Source organism: Miscanthus floridulus, chromosome 9, assembly GCF_019320115.1.
Source record: "Miscanthus floridulus cultivar M001 chromosome 9, ASM1932011v1, whole genome shotgun sequence".
In the NCBI taxonomy this organism is placed as follows: domain Eukaryota; kingdom Viridiplantae; phylum Streptophyta; class Magnoliopsida; order Poales; family Poaceae; genus Miscanthus; species Miscanthus floridulus.
The window spans coordinates 42,928,875-42,949,549 of record NC_089588.1 but is presented as its reverse complement, the minus strand read 5'-3'; the positions used below and the strand labels follow the sequence as shown (position 1 = coordinate 42,949,549).

The following is a 20,675-nucleotide window of genomic DNA, read 5'->3' as shown; positions in this document are numbered from 1 at the left end:
ATTGATTCTTAATGGCAGAAGGAAAGCTGTCCATTTTAGCATTAAGGTTTTCAAGAATTTTGTCATTGGCAAACAACTTTTTATTTATACTTTCATTGATTTTAGATTGGCAAACAAGATCTTTGAATGTAGGTTGGTTATTGTAATTATTATTTAAATTATTATTAAAACCATTACCTCCATTACCTTGGTAGAAGGGGCGCGAATTCCATCCATTTTGTTGGGAGCGATACCCATTGTTGTTGTTGATGATGATGAAGTTCACATTGTCTTTTGTTTTGGAACAATTGTTGCCCGAATGATCATCTCTGCCACATACCTCGCACCAAGGATCGACTTTGATGGCTCATGCGGTGGCGTAGTGTTGAATGGCCTCTTGATCTTTCTTAGAGTTGCATCCTTCTTCTATTTTCTTCATCAAGAGGTCCATCTTGGCAAAGAGCATATCAACCTCATGAACGGTGTGCATACCTCTCTTCTTTGGCTGGAGGCGTTCATCGTTCCATCCTTGATTGACCACCATATTTTCGATGAGATCTCTTGCATTTTTCACATTTAGTGAAAAGAACGCTCCACTAGCAGTAGCATCCAGGTGACTATGGGCCATGTTGGTCAGCCCATGGTACAAACCTTGGATTAGGAGCAATTCTTCAATCCCATGACGAGGACAGCCACGAATGTACTCCAGTAGACATTCCCATGCTTCGGGAATCATCTCATCTGCTTGTTGTTGGAAGCTTGAAATCTTTCCACAAAGGAAGCTGGTCTAGCCCATTGGGAAGAATTTCTTGAGGAACTCATTGGTGCATCTATCCTAGATGGTGGCTTCCTCACGGTTGGCGTAGAACCATTACTTCGCCTTCCCGAGCAAAGAGAATGGGAAGAGGCAAAGGCGGATGGCGTCAAACGTCACCCCTTTGATGGTGAAGGTGCCACACACCTCCATAAAGTGTTGCAAGTATGCATTGGCTCATTTCCTCCTGTTTTGTGATATCCTACATACAAATGCCTCAAGTGGAACTTGTTATTGATAAAAATATGCTCATGTTACGCTATTCTTCCTTTTATTCTGAGGATGTTGACGGTGTTTTGAGTATGTAAATTTTGACATTTTCACCATCAACACCTAGGTTGCATAACTCTTTTGCGGTAGAGATAGCAATACTATAGCAAAACCGTAGTTGCACATTTAGATAGTTTACTTAATTGCATAGGTTTTGCTAAGGTTAGAAAAAGAGGCCATAGTTTAGAAATATAGTTTTAAGTTGCCTAATTCACCCCCCCCCCTCTTAGGCGTCACAGTCCCTTCACTCAAGACGAGCAAAGGTTAAGCTTGGGGGATCTTGGTGATGGTGAAAATGTCATACTTTCACATACTCAAAAACACCATCAACAGCCTTGGAATAAAGGAAGATAAGCATATCATGAGAATATTTTTATTAAATAACAAGTTCCACATGTCCATGGAGTATTTGCTACAGAACAATAGGAAATGGAGAGAAATGAACAGGTGGGACCACCATAGGGGGGTTGGCCAACCACCCCTATGGGCCCACCAGCCTTCCTAAGCCTCCATGATCCATGTAACACACTCCCAAGTGGTCCTCAACCCTTGGATGCAAAGTGTGTTTCTTCTCAATGGTGAAAGATCAAGTCACATGGATTGGATGGCCCACACTTCATCAAACTGACATGCCATGGTGAAAAGATCAACACATACCCACTCTACACCAACCAGGGACCCACCCCATAGGAGGGGATGGGCCCACATGCGAGAGAGGGGGTCAGCCGACCCCCCTGGTGCACCACCGACCTTGTGCATGCACCCATACAAGGAAGCACAACTTTGGTGCATCATCACACTCCATTTGATGGCGGTTTGATCCAAGGAAGGAGATGGAGAGCACATGGATCCATGGGTCCACCTCTATCCATCTATAAATAGAGGCTCACACCCCCCCCCTCTCCATTCATGCCTTCAAGCTCCAAGTGAAGAGTAGCATAGCTCCATTCTATCTTAGTAGTATAGGATAGTTTAGTGCGGGAGTTAGAGTTGAGTAGTGAGCTTTGCTCGGGTTTCCAGATCTGGTCTTCTGGAGAATCTGGTATAGCTCTTGTACCTTTTCCTTTTTAGTAAGATTCTACTTTATTCAACATATTTATATTCTTTATCTACTTTACTTAGTTGTTACTTTGTGCAACATTATACTTATGATATTGTTGTTGTGGCCTATCTTAGCATATAGTTGTTACATATTAGATTGTGATCCAAGCCCACACATGTATTACGATCATTGCCTATCATTAGGTGCTCTAGTTGGCCTGTGTGTACACAATTAGAGTAGTGAGAGAAGGTGTAAGCGTGGTGCTTATACACTATCTTTCCTTTGGTTGCCGCTTATCGCACGGATTGCTTGTGGTAGCTAGCAAGTGGTGACAGCCTTGTCTAGCCTTTGTACTCCACCAAGTGTTGTTAGCCAAGTTCTCCAAAGGTAAGTTCCCCGTAAAAAGGTAGGTGCTTCGGGTAGGTGTTACATCTCCTATTGTCTCACCTACCGCCTAGTATACTTGTAGTGTGGACTCAATCTTATGTGTTATAATTGTATGATTAAGGTAGAACCATAGAAGTAGAGTTTGACTCATAGGAACCTTTTACTCTCTCTCTGTCCTCCCACCTAGCTATACCTCACTAATTATCTTCGAGCTATCTTTATCTTGGCTTGTTGCATCAACCCTTCCTATCATATTTCGATTATCCCCATACACTAGTTGATACTAAGTTGTGGCAAACATAAAGATCTCTCATTTATTATCATTCCTAGCTACCGCTTTCCCTTGGGATTAAATAAATAATGATACCTTGTAATACTCCTTGGTGAAGTGCTACAATGGTATTCTGTGCACTTGTGGAATATTCTACTTGAGCATAAGAAATACCAACACCGACAGAGGATGTCGTGTCCATTTCTGCATGCTCCATCCCCCTTCCTTCATGATGACCTATCCCCTGGGCACCAGTCGGGGGTGTAGCTCGAGCTGCTAGCCTCACCGACGAGGTAGCGCCGACCCTTCCGAGTGGGTATCCTCCTTGCCCAACTGAGGCCTTGTTTAGATTGCCTCAAAATTCCAAGTTTTTTCACTCTCTCTCCATCACATTAATTTTCGGACGCATGCATGGAGCATTAAATGTAGGTAAAAAAAATAATTAATTGCACAGTTTGGTTGTAAATCACGAGACGAATCTTTTGAGCCTAGTTAATCCATGATCGGACAAAGTTTGTCAAATACAAATGAAACGTGCTACAGTGTCCAGATTGCAAAAATTTGCAATCTAAACCAGCCCTGAAGGAAGGATTTTGTGGCAACTAACATCGCTGAAATACTTCTGCCCTCACGTGAGGGTTAGATTGATATGGCCCCATGCCATTTCTGACAAAGATGGGGGACCCGTCGCTTGCCACCGGCCCCTCACGTGCAGAGGCAGCGCAAAGGCTAACTACGGCAGGGAGCCCGGCAGGAGAAGGACGTGGGAGGAGAGAAGGGCGGCCCCTAGCCGACAGCATAGGGGAACTCGCCCCCTCATGCCGTGCCACACAGCTGCTCCTCCCCATGCCTAGAAGGCTAACACGGAGAGCGTCATCCCACTTCGATGGCCAGACCATGGCGACAAGGGTTGTGTGGGCGAAAACAAGAGTCTGAGTGAGCTTCCACTTGGTCACCCAACTAGGAGGACATTTATAGCCTAGAGCAGGGAAACCTAGGGTAGTGACGGCCGACCGATCATCTGCCAATGGTAGATTCGCTAACTGGCCCCTGGCCCCAGAAGAGGGCTAGGATCCGTCAAAGATGAGTGATGGGCATGAGCCACTTGCGTGAAGGAAACTGCGCCATAATGGCATGACCGATGGGAAGTGCCGAGCCATCAAGTCCTGCTCTGAGATTCGCACCACTACACAACAGAGCTACAATGCGCACACTCCGTAAGAATCGAGGATTCGCGCCGCTCTCGGATGCTCCGCATGGCACCAACAGCTCAGATCTGCGTGATCAAAATGCTACAGTCGCGCCGCCTCGAATCATCGCCTCGCGGCACGGCGGTTCACCCTGCACGGAGCATGGTGCGCTACGCACCTTAACTCCACCTGCTGGCACGATGACCGAGGAATATCAAAAGACTACACTTAGCAACAGTGGGAAGTGCGCACGTGGAGAAACCACTCCACCCGCTGACCAACCGGCCCCATGATGGCCCGAGGGCTACACCGACCCTCACCACCGGGAGATCAAAGGTCCAGCCAATGGACGCCATGTGATGGCTCTTGGGGGAAAAAGTCTAGATCACCCCTCACCTATAACAAAGAGTCTACTTCACTCCAAAACTATGAAACCGTCTGTTTTACTCCCTGAACTTTTCAAAACCGTCTATTTTAACCCTAGGGCGGTTTTCAACGGCGGTTTTGCTACAGTAACATCGGGTTTGCTACAGTAACATCGGGTTTGCTACAGTACCAGCTGTTTTGAATTTCTTTTTTTTATTTATTTTCGGTGCATTTTTGAAAAATCATAGTAAATCATAAAATGAAAAATCTAATTTTATTGGACTCCACATGAGTAGATCTACACAGTGAATATATAATACGGTATGCTTTAGTACAAATTTTTTTTTGTAGCTTTAAATTAATTGAAAAATCCAATTTTGTCTGTAATTAATTAGAATTTATCTATAACTAAGTTATACATGGTCCAATGAGTACGAAATTTTTACTATAGTTCAAGCATACAATAATTAGCGTACCATAAAAATTTCACCACAATTGGACCATACAAGCTGCAGCTATGAATTATTTCAATTAATTACAGACAAAATTAGATTTTCCAATTAATCTAAGGCTACAGTAAAAATTTTGTAATAAAGCATACCGTATTATATATTCACTATGTAGATCTACTCATGTGGAGTCCAACAAAATTAGATTTTTTATTTTACGATTTTTCTATGATTTACTATGATTTTTCAAAAATGCACCGAAAATATATTAAAAAAGGAAATTCAAACCAGCCGGTACTGTAGCAAACCCGCTGTTACTGTAGCAAAACCGACGTTGAAAACCGCCCAGGGGTAAAATAGACGGTTTTGGAAAGTTCAGGGGGTAAAACAGACGGTTTCATAGTTTTGGGGGTGAAGTAGACTCCTTGTTATAGGTGAGGGGGTGATCTAGACTTTTTCCGGCTCTGGGGTATGAAAGATCAAGAGCAATGGGCACTGTGCAATGGGCCCATCAACGGCCTCCAGTCTGGGTGCGCCGAGCGTCTTGGTCGTCGCCTTGTGCATCCCGAGCCCTAGAAGCCTGTTACCAAGTCCTCGAATCAGCGTGGGATGCCGAGCGACGAAATGGCACCAAGCCAGGGCACCAAGCCCAAGTCACTCAACCCACGATTGGCTGGGGTGAGCAGGCGCCTCACTAGGCTCAGAGTGGGCAGCCCCATGATAGACTTGCCAGGCTCTCGCTCAGGTTCTATCAGAGTAACGCTCACTTATGGCATCGCCAGACCCAAGGGTCGTGTAAAGCAACTGTTGCGTCTCCAGAAGGGATGTCCAACCAAAGGCCAATGAGGCCCAACACCTTTCGGTCGATTGATTAGCCAAGGCCAGCAACAACCCCTCATTGCCATCCTAGAAATGACCCAGGAGGCCACGAAGGGCTCGGGGGCTCCTGACGAGAGTCTAACATTGGGTTATGTTAAGTCCTCAAGAAAGAGACTACAGACCGAGTGATCCCTCGACTGACACTCTGAGTCGCTCAGGGGCTCGGGGCCTATACCCATCAGGTACGCTCGCGCGTATCCTCTAGCAGAAAACGGATGGCTCGGCACCGCGTGGATCACCCTCCTCCGAGGGGCTCATGATGTTAGAAGGACAAGCCCGAATGACTGGGCAACTATGGCTTAGGGCTCATGGACTTAGCCACAGTGTCGGGATTCCTGACCGACGGGGAGCCCGGGCTGAGCCATTGGCCTGGCAACTGCCCGAGCCTTAGCTCGGGGCCAACCGACATCTGGAGCCAAGACAAGAAGCCAACTATTGCGAGGCACTGTCAGCCACCCCCTCGGCAGGGTCACGCAATGGGTGTGACGTGTCAGGACAAGAGACTCCCCAAGCGCGCGGGGTGAAGGGCTCTGGGCCTACTCATCAACCCCTCTTGCCAAGGAAGCCTCGAGAAGGCACACTAGGGAAGGCTACATTGCGGAAGACAGCACCTAATGGTCAAGCCCTAGACTGCACAGAGACGTCTAGGAGTGGTTGTGGCATTGTCGGCCCACTCCTACATGACAAAGGAGTACTCGATGGCGCCAAGACGGAGGAACCAAAAGCACTAGGTAGAGAATCCGTAGGGTATACCCTACTCATTTTTATATCATGTGCCCTCCTTGGTATATAAGTGGAGGCATAGGCTCCTAAAGAAGGGATCAGAACATAGACAATCGGCTCAGATGATCAGCAGATTTATTAGCCTGAGGTAGAAACCAAACCGAACAACCCTAGGATAGCACCACGTAATCCCCTACCAAACTCTGTCTCGCTACTCCATTGTTGTAAGAAACTCCTGATTGGGCATTCCTAACATGAAGAACACCATACTGCTGGACGTGGTGCTCAGAAGCCTAAACCAGGATAAAATCGCCTGTGCCTCTAAGTGTTTTGTGTGTCCGTACCACCAGAGAGCCACACACGAACCTCCGATGAACAACTCGATGCTTGGCATGGTTCCGAACCCATGATAATGGGGAAACTGGCGGAAAGAAGAATGCGCCCTACGCCATCGATCCAACAGTGCACAGTGAAACTGGTGACATAGCCACAGTCTGGATCCAGGAACTTGTACAGTTCTCCTGAAGAGTAATACATATAAGCACATTGACCCCTGTAAATGTACGAACGCACACTTAGTTCCTATGAGTACCTCTAAAAGATTAGACACTATGAATATACAAATGCACACCCAACCCCTAGGATCACCTCCTAAAGATTAGGCCAGTAAACCTCGAGATTGATGAAGCCACCATATTGGCCTCTCCGAAAGACTAGGTCGTTGGATATTGAGATTGACGAAATCACCACAAACACCTCGTTGTTGATGGGTACATCACCTATGGTTAAAAAATAGTGCTATTAAATCCTGAAATGATTCAGAAAAATACGAGTACCCACGTTAAATCAAGAACTTAAACTCAAGTGGATAGGTTGTAGTACAAGAAGTCTAATAGATTTCGCCCTTTCGAAGCGCATTTTGCTACAACAGCCCTTGGATCTTTTATCTATTTTCTAATATATTCTCCTTATTTGTGTGCCATCAGCTTATGAATGGATGTCCGGACATCACCTCTCCTCAACTGATTTAGTGATTCTCCACCTCTAGAATTCTAGCTTCAATTTTCAACACCTCCCATACGTGCTTGGTGCGAACACAAGGTTGATATGTGCCCTTGTGTGTCGAGTTGTGATGAGTGATTGTCAGGAGATGATCAGCTTTAGTTGATTATCGAGCTCTTTATAGGCTGAGAGGGGAGGGGGGAGCCGCGAAGCGAGGCGGTGGTGCGCCGAGCTATAACGGCTGACCACCATGCCCTCCACTAATAGCGCACTCGCGCGGAGGCGAACCTGTGGTGGCGGCGGTAATGGCTGGAAGTAGGAAAAGGGTCGTGGGGTTGCTGACTCATGGGCCCTTGCAGTCAGTGGCTGTGAGGCAGACTGCCAGGGGGGCCAGGCTACAGTGAGAGGGAGGTAAGCTGCGGGAGCGGGCCACCACGCCGAGCATGACCCAAGAGGGAGAGGCGGGGGCAGGAAGAGGAGGCCATTGGGCGTCGGTTAGGGTTTCAAATCATTTGAGGTTTTCAAATCAACTCACTTTTAAAGTTACCTTTTTGAATTTAGATTTAAATTTACTTTTCAACAAAAACTTATATTTTATTTTGGAAATAGGATAAAACCTATTCGAGGCTTAAACGAGTTTTATAAATTCATTTTTCACACAATAAAATTTAATGCCCTCATCATGAATGCAACAAACATATCAAGTTTAAACTTCAAAAGTTTAAGAAAATCACATTTTCACTGTTTAAATTATAAACAATATAATTAAATCTTGAAATATTTTAGAAAATTCATGAAATCATTTATTTTATTTAGTGTTTTCTATTCACATCCCCAAAATGGAAATTTTGGGGTGTGACAAACTACCCCCCTTCACAGGAATCTTGTCCTGAGATTCACTGATGAGGCACTCATTACAAAGAGCCAAATCACACATGGACGCGATAACAAAACAATCAACCATGTAAGAACACACTAACATGTTGTTGTCCTTAATCAGAACAAACTAACACTTATCTTAGCATCGTTGCTAACATAAAAGCGCTCGGGTAAAAACCTACTTATGTAGGTCATAGGACAGAACGATCTTGAAATCTTTAGTCTTCTTTAGTGTGATGATTTTTCTTGTTGATGTAGAGTCTTCAACTTCACATGCATATCCACTGATCTAGGAGAAACAAGGGGCTTCTGGTAAAGAGTACTTTTAATTTTCACAAAGCATCAAGGGCGAGGAAGCCACGATTAGATTTCACCAAAATAAGTTTATAAAAACGACCATTTCTAACTAGGCTAAGCGTCCTATAGTCAACACTGCTTTGATACCACTTTGTAACACCTGGTTTTCCAAAGAAGACCAAGCGCTAACTATATGTGTGCCCAGGATGTCCACGCGACACATATAGTGACAGATATGGTAAATATCAGAAGCATTGTTTTATTACATAGCGAAACATATTTACATTAACTTACATCTATAACAAAGCACATCGGAAACTATCCTTAATCTTCTCTTGAGGCCTCCATATTCCACAGGGACGGTTGACTGGGGGAGCACTCGCCTAGTATTCTTCGAACATCTCAGGTAACTCATCACTTGAACCACCATCTGGTAACCATCCAGGATTTTGTTGATTGTAAAGCAAGAGTGAGCACACCATACTCAACAAGCATAAGATGAGTTTATGCAAGGCTCAAAAGTCTTGACTCGGCTGTACTGTGGTAAGCATTTTTAGTTGGTCATATTTTATTTATTAAACCTAAATTGCTAGGTTATGCTTAGAGCTCTCATGTGAATATAATTAATTATCATCAAGATTAATCATGTCCCAAACCATCCATCAAACCATCTAACTCAAAAAGGATCTAGGCCGCTCGTGTTCGTGAGCACGGCTGATATATCAGATTAGATCAACTCTGCCGACTTTGTACAACTTTACCCCCGAGTCGTGATTCCCATATGCCAGGGGTCATGACTCCCATATCACATTTTCCAAGAATGTGCAGTAGGGTCTCACTACACAACTTTTCACTAATTACTCTAACAAGTTAGTAGCTGTGAGGTTTCAGTGGCAAGTGTATATGGATGCTCTCCTCCCAAGTGGCACACATGACACACAACCCTATACTCACTTGGGCAGGACAAGAGCCATATCCAACATGGCACCCCCTCTTGTGCCTTTCGGTAATCACTAATAAGCTAGAGAAAACTAGTTACTTAGTTAAGATCAGAGCCATGTGATTCTCAAGGTTGTACGGAACCTCCTAGGTGGCCGCTTTAAGATTTAGTGCTTACGGAGGGCAGACTAGCACCCAAAAAGGCCCAATGCTCTAGCCCCTTCTGTCCATGTTGCTAAAAACATCATTTTAACCAATGATTCCATAAGTCATTAATCAAATTAAATATTATAACAATGGTAATTGCAAGCTAAGCCAAAACTACCCATATGCATAAACCCAAGGAACAAGGAATACATGATATCAAAAGTACTAGGTAAAGTCCTTATGGGTTCATCATATTAGACACATGCATATGAAAGTGATTATATGGTTATTAGGTAACAAGGCGTACTTATGTTACACTTGCCTCCAAATGTTGCTCAAACTTCTCAAACATTTCTTCTGGATCATCCTTGCATAGCTTCACTTCTATAGAACACAACATCCGGTACAACCACCTATAAATGACCCTAAAAAAGTACACGAAGCATTACAAAAACAAGCTATAAAGGTTCCTACCGTATAGGTCTCGTTTCTACGAACTCGTGAGCGCAAGAACCACCTAAAACCGAGCTACAGTTAAAAAGATATGAGCTTTTGAAGTTTTAGGGGCATTTTGCTAAATAAAAGGACATTTTTGTAATTACTTTTCAAAATTAGGGACCAAAAAGTAAATTATTTGGACCACAAAATTATTTTATAAAGTTTAATGGCTCATTTGCTAAAATGCCAGTTTTCAGAATTATTTACAAGCAAAACAAGCTAATAACATCATAAATATGATTTATGACATCATTAATCAATTTTATAAAAACAAAATAAATAAATAAATTTATAGATATTTTTATTACCAAAAACTAGTTAATGAAATCATTAACAAATATAATGACATCATTAACACAATTTTAAAACAAATAAACTCTTTTTTCCTTTTGTGCTAGGACCAAAACAGAGTTAAACATAGATATTAGGGGGTAGCGGGTAAGATTGCCGAGACTCACAAATTTGTAGAGGAATTTTTGATAAGGGCAAGGGGAAGATTGCAAAGCAGCTGGGACTGTGCGGTGGGTTCGGTCCACAGCCCGTGGACCGGCTGAGTCCCAAGCCTGCGGTACACCGTGGACTGCGCCCACGCCTGAGGCGGTGTGTGCAGGTGCACTAGAGCCGTTGATCGGTAGATGGATGACCAGGGGCGCACCACTGCTTCCTGGTCGCCGGAACAGAGTAGGCACGATGGTGCCATGGCTACCGCGGCGAGGCTTTGCCGATGTAGGCTCAGACTCGATCTATAGGGCACGGTGGACGACGATAAGCGGCGAAAAATAGAGAGGAGCTCATTGCGGAGTCGAGTAGGGGGTTCTCGATGCTTGGTTCGGGGCAGAGGGGGAGGGAGATGTGGTGAGGCGGATGACGATAGGCTTGGAGCTCTGGTGAGGTCGAACGGCCTCCATGCTTGCACTGAGATGAGCTAAGACCTAGCGCGGTGGGTGTGGCTTCACTAGGCGGAGCCCGACGGCGCTGCAATGTCGGTGGGGAAGCTCCAAGGCGGCGGATCGAGAGGGTGGTGGCGTGGTTACGGTTTTGGGGGAAAAGGGGAGAGCACGGGGACGCTAGGGTGCTCTTTATAGGCGGAGAGGGGAGTGGGGGAGTCGTGGTGCGAGGCGGTGGTGCACCGAGCTGTAATGGTAGGCCACCACGCCCTCCACTAAACGCGCACTCGCATGGAGGCAAACCGACAGCGGCGGTGGTAACGGCTGGAGGCAGGAGAAGGGTCATGGGGTCGCTGACGTGTGGTCCCTACAGTCAGCAGGTGCTGGGTAGACTGCTAGGAGGGCCAGGCTATAGCGAGAGGGAGACGAGCAGTGAGAGCGGGCCACTCCACACGCTGGCGAGCTGGGCCGCCAAGCCGAGCGCGGCCCAAGAGGGAGAGGCAGGGGCGGGAAGAGGAGTCCATTGGGCCTTGGCTGGGGCCCCTCAGGTCGACTGGGCTGCTGTGCACGCGAAACAAAGAGGAAGCGGAAGGAAGCAGGTCAGGCTGGCTGCGATTCGGCCCGAGATGTAGAGAGCTACGGCCAAAAAGGAAAAAAGACGGATAGAGAGAGGGTTTGATGGGCTAAGGTAGAGAGTTTCGTTCCTGAGCATTGAGAGAGGGTTTTCAAACTTTTTCAAATTTTGTAAAAATAGTTTGAAACTTAAATTCAAACCTTTTGAGTCAAACTTGTTTTTAAATTTGTTTAAACCATTAGAGGTTTTCAAATCAACTCACTTTTAAAGTTACCTTTTTCAATCTAAATTTAAATTTACTTTTCAACAAAAACTTATATTTTTATTTTGGAAATAGGATAAAACCTATTCGACGCTTAAACGAGTTTTATAAATTCATTTTTTCACACAATAAAATTTAATGCCCTCAGCATGAATGCAACAAACATATCAAGTTTAAACTTCAAAAGTATAAGAAAATCACATTTTTCATTGTTTAAATTATAAACAATATAAATAAATCTTGGAAGATTTTAGAAAATTCATGAAAACATTTATTTTATTTAGTGTTTTCTATTCACATCACCAAAATGGAAATTTTGTGGTGTGACAGCCCATGGCCATCGGATGCTTGGATCTCAAGTTGGACCGTTATGCCCCTGGGGTTAAGTGGTTCAGCTAAACTATCTAAGGGCATGTTAGGGGGTTATGTAATAGCTCTATAAATAAGAGGATGGCTGCTTCTAACCAGACCATCTCTCCAGTTGTCATTTCCTTAGATTTCCTAGTCTCTAGTTTTCATTACCTAAGCACTGGTAGGAGATCCACAGTGTATAGAGTGATTCCTCTGCTGTGTAACCTGACCTCTATAAGAACTAGATCTTGTTGGTGCTTGAAATAAAGCATGTTGACCTCTGAAATTAGTGGCTCTAGATCTGAGTTCTTGTGTATCGATTCGGTTATTCCTCTCCTGAACCCCCTTCTCTTGAGTTTTGGGTGATTTCATTTTTTGGGGGACTTGGGATCGATTGGGGTGGATGGATACATGCTATGACACATGAGGAACGTATCTGCAAGTCAGTTTGAGTAGATTCCTCATGAGCACAAGATTGGGGAATTTTGAGGAAAGTTTAGAAAACCTCAATCCGGTCCAGAAATTTCTTGATGTATAGAGTTTCCTTAATCATTTGGAGCTCAACTTTTGTGGACACCTTGGTGACTCCCTAGAGAAGATGTGTGCAATTCAGCTCAATTTGAGTTCGTTTGATCAGGTTCTGACTTTTTCTTCGTTGGTTCGCGCTGCTGAAAATAGGCTACACTGAACTTCCGCGCCAACTTCCATGCCGGAATGCTAAAGTTCAGCATTCGCGCGCTGAACTTCCGCATTCAAAGGCTGAAGTTCCACGGTCTGGGGGCTAATAATTGACCTCTAGTAGTTCTGAGGTGTTTCCTTGGTTTGGTCTTGCTTCCGCATGTTCCGTGGGTGTCTAGCAGTGCCCAGAAACTTTTCTCATTCCTCAAGTCACCGGTTGGCTTAGAGGATTTTGAGGCGGACTCTTGCTTCATTGTGATTGAAGTTGAGAGCTCTGTTTTTCGAGTTTCGGAATGTTTCTATGTTGCACTTGGTTTTCTACTGTGGTGACTGTCCTGCTGTGTTCTTTGGTCATCACCGAGAACATCCAGCCACTAGTTGGCTCGAGGGTTGATTGGCTCCCATTCACCCCTCTCTGGTCGCCTTTCTCGATCCTTCAATTGGTATTGAAGTGGGTTAAGGATCAATCTACCTTAACCGGTTCTTGATCCACAAAGACAACATGGAGCGCGATAGTAGTAAAGCTCCCTTCTTCAATGGGACTAACTACCTATACTAGAAAGTTCGGATGTCTGCATACTTGTAGAGCATCAACTCAAAAGTTTGGGAGATTTTCTTGGCTCAGGACTATGTGGTCTTGGCAGCTCGGGTTGATCAGTTCCAAATTGATCAACACGAAGCCAACAATAAGCCAAAAATGCCCTTTTTGCAAGTCTCTCGCTGCCTGAGTTTGATCGTGTTTCAAATCTTGCGACGACTCACAAGATCTGGTCTACCCTTGAGAGGTATCACGAGGGCACATCCCATGCCAAAACCAGACCCTTTGAGACACACCGTCGAGAGTATGAGAACTTTGTGTAGCTTTCTGGAGAGTGTTGGTATTTCTTATGTCTATTGGATAGTTCCGCTAGAGCATAGAATATACCATTGTAGCATTTCACCTAAGAGTATTGCAAGGTATCGTTATTTATTTTATCCCAAGGGAAAGTGGAAGCTAGGAATGATAATAAATAAGAGATCCTTAAGTTTACCACAACTTAGTATCAACTAGTGCAAGGGGGTAATCGAAATATGACTGGAAGGGTTGATGCAACCAGCCAAGATAAAGATAATAAAAGATAGCTAGTAATGTATAGCTAGGTGGGAGGACAATGAGTGAGTAAAGGATTCCTATGATTCAAACTCATCTTCTATGATTCTACCTTAATCACACAATTACAACACATAGATTGAGTCCACACAACAAGTATACTAGGTGGTGGGTGAGAAAATAGGAGGCAAAACTCCTACCCGAAGCAGCTACCATGTTACTGGAGCCTTACCATTTTAATAACTTGCCTAACAACACATGGTGGAATACAAAGGGTAGACAAGGTTGTCACCACTTGCTAATTACCACAAACAATCCGTGCGACAAGCGGTAACCAAAGGCAAGATATTGTATAAGCACCGCGCTTACACCTTCTCTCACTACTCTAATTGCGCATGCACAGATCAATTAGAGCACCCAATGGCAGGTGATGATCGTAATACACGTGTGGGCCTGGATTACAATCTAATATCTAACAAGTATATGCTAAAGATAGATCAAAACAATACTATAGCAAGTATAATATTGCACAAAGTAAAGACTAAGTAAAGTAGAGCAAGAATATAACTATATTAAATAAATAAAAGTCTTACTAAAAAGGGAAAGGTACAAGAGCTATACCAGGCTGTCCAGAAGACAACTCTAGAAACCCAGAGCAAGCTCGACTCAACTCTAATGCCCACACTAACTATCCTACTAAGAGAAATGGAACTATACTACTCTTCACTTGGACTTGAAAGCATGAGTTGTAGAGGGAGTGTGAGCCTCTATTTATAGTGAAGGTGGAGTAGGAACTACTCCATTGCCATGTCATCAATCCGTGTGCCTTTCCACCTCAACCATTGGATCAAATCATCATTGGAATCGTCATTGATCAAGGGTGGAGATCACTGAGGTGCATGGCAGCATGCTGGAAGTTGGTGGATGCCCCTATGCCCACATGGCAGGCCGACCAACCTTCTGATGGTGTCGGCTGACCCCCCCTGTGGCAGGTGGGCCCTCCATCATCTTCTAGAAGGTTGTCCCACATGTCATAGTGGAGGTTGGATGCCTTGGTTGATGTGTGTCATGTTGGTTTGTGTCCCTGTGGGCCCATGGATCCATGTGTGTTGATCTTGAGCCGTTGAGAAGCACAACTTGCATCCAAGGGTGGAACTCGTTATTGATAAAATATGTCCATGTTATGTTATTCTTCCTTTGATTATGAGGCTATTGACGGTGTTTTGAGTATGTATATTTATGACATTTTCACCGTCAACAAGATCCCCCAAGCTTAACCTTTGCTCATCTCGAGCAAACAATTAAACTTCGCCTCGGTGGATCAGGAGTTGCTACAATGCTACACATTTCAAGAGTACCAAGTGTACAACAAACATATTTCTCTTTGAATGGAAAAATTAGCAATGTTGAAAACTCACCCATATTACCTTTGTCCTCCATTGGGCATATGGCCTTATCCTCTGTCTTGGGCGGTTGAGAGACAGAACAACTTGACTTGAGCACCATTTTTCTCATTCCGCACAAGTTTCATATCGGAGGTTTTGCAATATTTTTCAAAAGAAAACTTAATGTTCCTCATATGGTACTCTCATGTCGCTCATATGGTGTATGGTTCCTCACCAAGGCATATTCTTGAAGTTGCCTTTTTTGTTTTTTTTCATCCTACTTCTTAAGGCTTATGTGGAGCTTAGGTAGGAATGAAGAATGTAGCATACTTACCATACATATGCTGTAAAGCCAAAGCTTGGATCCAAGGAGAGAAGTGCCATGCTCTTAGATCAAGATGTGCAAGTGTGTGAAACATGGTGTATGAAAAATACTCCTCTATTTGATATGTTCTCTCTCTCTAATTTATTATTTTGAGACATGGCTATCATTTTTTTCTATGAGCCTTTAAGTGCTCACAAATATTTTTCTTTTCTCATACTTTTGCTTAGCCTTATGTCTCATCTACTAAAAACATATTTAGAGAGAGATCACACTTTTAGAGCATGGAGCATTTATTTTATGGAAAATGAAGGGCATGTTTTTGTGTACTTCCAGTGTAGAAGTAGCACATATATGTGGTGTGTACGTGATCTTGATCTTGGGAGCCTGATAAGTCTCTCAACAAGGGTCACAAGACTTGACAAAACTCAACACAAAGCAAGTAGCATATGTAGAAAGCTTATATCATGAAAGAGCGTATATGGCTTTGGTAGGAATTATCACCATTGAGGAACAAAAAGGTTTTTCATCATTTCAAGAATAAAACTCTGATAATCATACTCATTTGGAACAGTATTATAGCAGCTCTTGTCTTGCTATTTCTTATCTCACAACAACTTAGACTTAGTTATAGCACTTGTTTCCCACAAAAGTTTTAGGTTCATGAAGGTTTCATATGAGCCAAGTAATCCATACTTAGAGAAATATCAAGTTGTAAACTAGGTACTAGAGAAACATTAACAGAGCAACTATTTATCATATTCAGATTTTTTTAATGCAATAAAGGAAAGAAGTCAAACTAACTAAAATGCAAATGCAGAAAATAAATACTTTCTTTAGTGGGGGAGGGAACCTCCCCCAAGCTTGTCTTTTGCTTAATGACCTGGTGGTGGATGTGGTGGGTAAATTCCTTGTTGCACCCACCAAGCCATCCAATGATGGATTTCCTCTTCTTGGATGGCTTGGATTAGCTAGATGTTTTGCTAGACTATGTTCAATGTGGCCCCTTGCTCTATGCGCATCTCACCCATTTCATTGGCGAGATGGTCCAGACCTTGCCATGAGTCGTGATGTTCCCTATCTCATGAGGATGAGAAGGAAGCTCACGCTCTTTGGGTGCGTGATGGTCGTGGTGGAGGCATCCCACTTGAACCTGAAATTTCCATGGCACTCAATGTTGCCTCCTCTTCATCATCGTCATCACTACCCGCACCTCATGATGTGCCACCTTGCTCAAATTGAGCAGCTAGTGTCAAGCTTCATGTGATCCTGTCTGTATTTGTACCTACAAAACTTTGGTGTCTCGCCACTTGGTCCAAATCAAACGTTAATTGGCGAGCCCTATACAACTGATGTATTTAACTTGGGAGTGAGACCTCAGCCTTATGGCTACGATAAATCATTTTAAGCCAGTCTCTTGGACCTCTTTTTAGCATGTGGGCATGAATAAAATATTCTTTTGTGATTATGCCCCTAGCTATGGTTATATATTCAAAAGGATGTGCACCATTTAGCAGGTTCATTATTTCAGCAATACGAGTGATTAAAGAGGCAAACTCGATGGAGCCAACTCTACTAAACACTCCTTGCCAATGAGCAACTAAAAGCTTGACAGGTGAAACATGAATTTTATGAACCATGGCATACAACTGTTTTAAATCTTCAACTCTTAAGGGATGAACATCATTGCGAGGAAAAAGATTTACAGCCATCCAACGGTGAAGAAAACGAAGGGTTGGATTTTGGATTTCATTGGGTCTTGGTTTAAAACAATTATGTGAAGTTGTTATGGCTTCCCAAAACTTAGCTTTATTAAATCTATGGGTGGCAGAGTCTAAATCTAGCAAGCATGTTTCATCAAAACCAAGAGCAACATTTAATTGACTTCATGAAAGATTAAACTCTTGATTAAACATGCGAAAATAAACTCCATCATGAGAAACTTGCAACGGGCACAAGAACTCTATGGTAAGAAGCCTAATTCCTAGTTCATCAGCAATTTTCCAAAAACTCTGCCAACCAATTGTAGGAAAGACAGTAGTAAATTCCATGTGCATACCTGATCTGCTGAGGAGGCTTGGGTCAAGTATCTTGGTGTGCTCAAACGTGCGCCCTAGGATTGAGAGGCATTATAGGTACTCTGGTTGGTTGAACCAGAGACCACTCTCGAGATCCATTGCTCTCATCGGGGGTACAACAATTGCACCATGATATTGACCTTCGCTTGGTGCGGCTTGTTCGTGTGCACCAAGATGTTGCTCCTCCTGGCCTTGTTCATCACTTGGTGTGTCCTCCCAAGAGAAATGGGAAGAACCTCCCCTTCTCCTTCCTTGAGAGTCACCATCAGAGTGACGGGAGAGTCGGGACGAGCTCCCACCAACAACATTCTTCACCTTCTTGATTGTCGTCTTGAGCGGGTTCTTCATTTTTTCCTGCAGCAAGAAGAGACACAAGAACACAACTAGAGCGATAAAGGATTAGCGGGATTAGCATTAGCGTTAGTCATCCGGGTTAGTAGTCCTTGTGGGGCGTGGTTGCCTCCACAAAACCGTTCTTGTGGGTAGTCACACTCCACAAATCGTTCTTGTCGGGTGTAAGAACCACCACAAAAGTTCTTGTGAGAGTGACTCAAGGTCAAAGACAAGCTTGAAAATGCAACTAAAATGCAAGAGAAAAACAGAAAATATTTTTGGTATTTTCTTAATGTGGCTAACCTATGAACTAAGTTTGAGAAGAACTTTCACAAAACATCAGAGAAGTGGGAGATGGGAAGCTCGAGATTTATGAAGATTGAGTGTGAAAATGAGTTCCCCAAGCATAGCCTTTTATAGGAAAGGAAGGACGTGGCTTGGAGGTCTCATGGGGAGGTTGCCCGACCTCCCTTCTCCTCCATTTACCATGCCAACCACTGCCACTCCACCTTGGATTCCTAGCAAGAACAAATGGTGAAAGCAGAAGTGACCAAAGGTGCCATAGGGTGGTCGGGCGACCTGCCTTAGTCCCTATTTTCTTTTTCTTTTGTCTCCACCAAGGTCACTTCTTTCTCCCCATTCAAAAGAAATGGTAGAAGCCATCCTAGGGGGTCAGTTGACACCCCTCTTCCCTCCAAAACTTCTCAAAATTTTGTGAAAAGTTTATTTTCAACTTAAATGCATAAAAGAAAAAGGTTTGTTGAAAAATTGAGCATGAAAAATGCAAAATGAAAATGCAAAGTGAGAATGCAAATTGAAAAAGAATCAAATATGAGATAACTACCAATTACCTTTCGGCAAGGGCTTCATATTTTAAGTCCTTAGAGCAGGACTTCTCTGGCATGTTCATTCTTTGGGTTCATTGGTCGTTCCCAAAGATGGAGACCGAGATGTTTGCACCTCCTTTTCCCTCCAAACCTATTTGGATTTTGATTTCGGTTGTCCTTCTTTTCCTATTTGGTCTGTTCATCCTTCTTTTGGTTCCTCCTTTGGTTGTATCATGGCCTTCTCTTAGGATGGTTTGCCTTGACTTGATTGTTAGTATATCCATTAAAAGCACACTTTACCTTCGAATTCTGAATTCGGAAGTGGATTTGCCCCGATCCCACGTAGATGACCACGTTTGCTATGTTGAGGAATGGCCTTCCAAGGATGAAAGGAACGTCCTCAATGGCTCCCATGTCCAAAATCACAAAGTCCACGGGGACTTAGTCATCTTGGATCTTTACTAGGATGTCTCTTGCTAGTCCCTCAGGCAACTAGATTGTTTGGTCCACCATCTGCAAATGAATAAAGGTAGCGAACAAAGGTCCACCTAGCAGGTTATCATATGTTATCTTGGACATGATGTTGACTCCTGATCCAAGGTCGCAAAAGGCATTGTGGAAGACTTGTGGTCCAATTGAGCACTCAATCATTGGGTCACCAGGATCTCCCTTCTTGGTGATGAATGGCGAGTCGAGGAGATAGCCATAGTTTATTCCATCCATTTTGTTGTTGGGATCGATACCCATTGTTGTTGTTGTTGATGATGATGAAGTTCACGTCCTTCCTTGTTTTGAGACAATTGTTGCCTGAATTATCATCTCCGCCACATGCCTCACATCAGGGATCAGCTTCAATGGCTCATGTGGTGGCGTAGTGTTGAATGGCCTCCTGATCCTTCTTGGAGTTGGATCCTTCTTCTACCTTCTTCATTAAGAGGTCCATCTTGGCAGAGAGCATGTCCACATCATGAAAGGTGTGCATACCTCTCTTCTTTGGCTAGAGGTATTTTTCATTCCATCCTTGATTGACCACCATCTTTTCGATGAGGTCTCTTGCATCTTTCACATTGAGTGAAAAGAATGCCCCTCCAGCAGCAGCATCCAGGTGACTACGGGCCATGCTGATTAGCCCATGGTAGAAACCATGGATAAGGAGCCATTCTTCAATCCCATGATGAGGATAGGAACGAATGTACTCTTAGAGACCTCCCATGCTTCAGGAATCGTCTCATCAGATTGTTGTTGGAAGCTTGAGATCCTTCCATGAATTGCATTGGTCTTGCCCATCGGAAAGAACTTCTCGAGGAACACATTGGTGCATCTATCACGGTTGGTGTAGAACCATTGCTTCGCCTTCCCTAGCAAAGAGAATGAGAAAAGGCAAAGACGGATGGCGTCAAATGTCACCCCTTTGATGGTGAAGGTGCCACACAGCTCCATGAAGTGTTGCAGGTGGGCATTGGCGTCCTTATGGGGCTTCCCACAAAATGGGTTGGCTTGCACCATGTTGATAAGCGTAGGCTTGAGCTCAAAGGTAGCATCCTCCAAGTTGACCTAGGGTCATGTGGCCACGTTGGTAGCCGATGGGGCCGAGAAGTCGGAGATCGTCTTTTGAGCCATAGTTTCCTTGAGTAGTGGTGCTGAGCCTCCTTCCTTGAATGGATCTGAATCGAGAAGAACCTTTGAGGGGGAACTTGACGGCATCTAGTTCTCCTCACCAATTGCTCAGGATCTTCAATGAAATTGCTCGACTGGT

General features: G+C 43.9%; 2 non-coding genes across 2 annotated transcripts; both read left to right on the top strand.

Moving 5' to 3' along the window:
• Positions 1-653: 653 nt before the first annotated feature.
• Positions 654-760, top strand: LOC136484478 (small nucleolar RNA R71). The gene has a single exon (XR_010765997.1). It is a non-coding gene; the product is annotated as a small nucleolar RNA R71 (small nucleolar RNA).
• A 19,325-nt stretch (positions 761-20,085) lies between these two features.
• On the top strand, positions 20,086-20,188 carry LOC136484490 (small nucleolar RNA R71). Its single transcript, XR_010766010.1, has one exon. It is a non-coding gene; the product is annotated as a small nucleolar RNA R71 (small nucleolar RNA).
• The last annotated feature ends 487 nt before the right edge of the window (positions 20,189-20,675 follow it).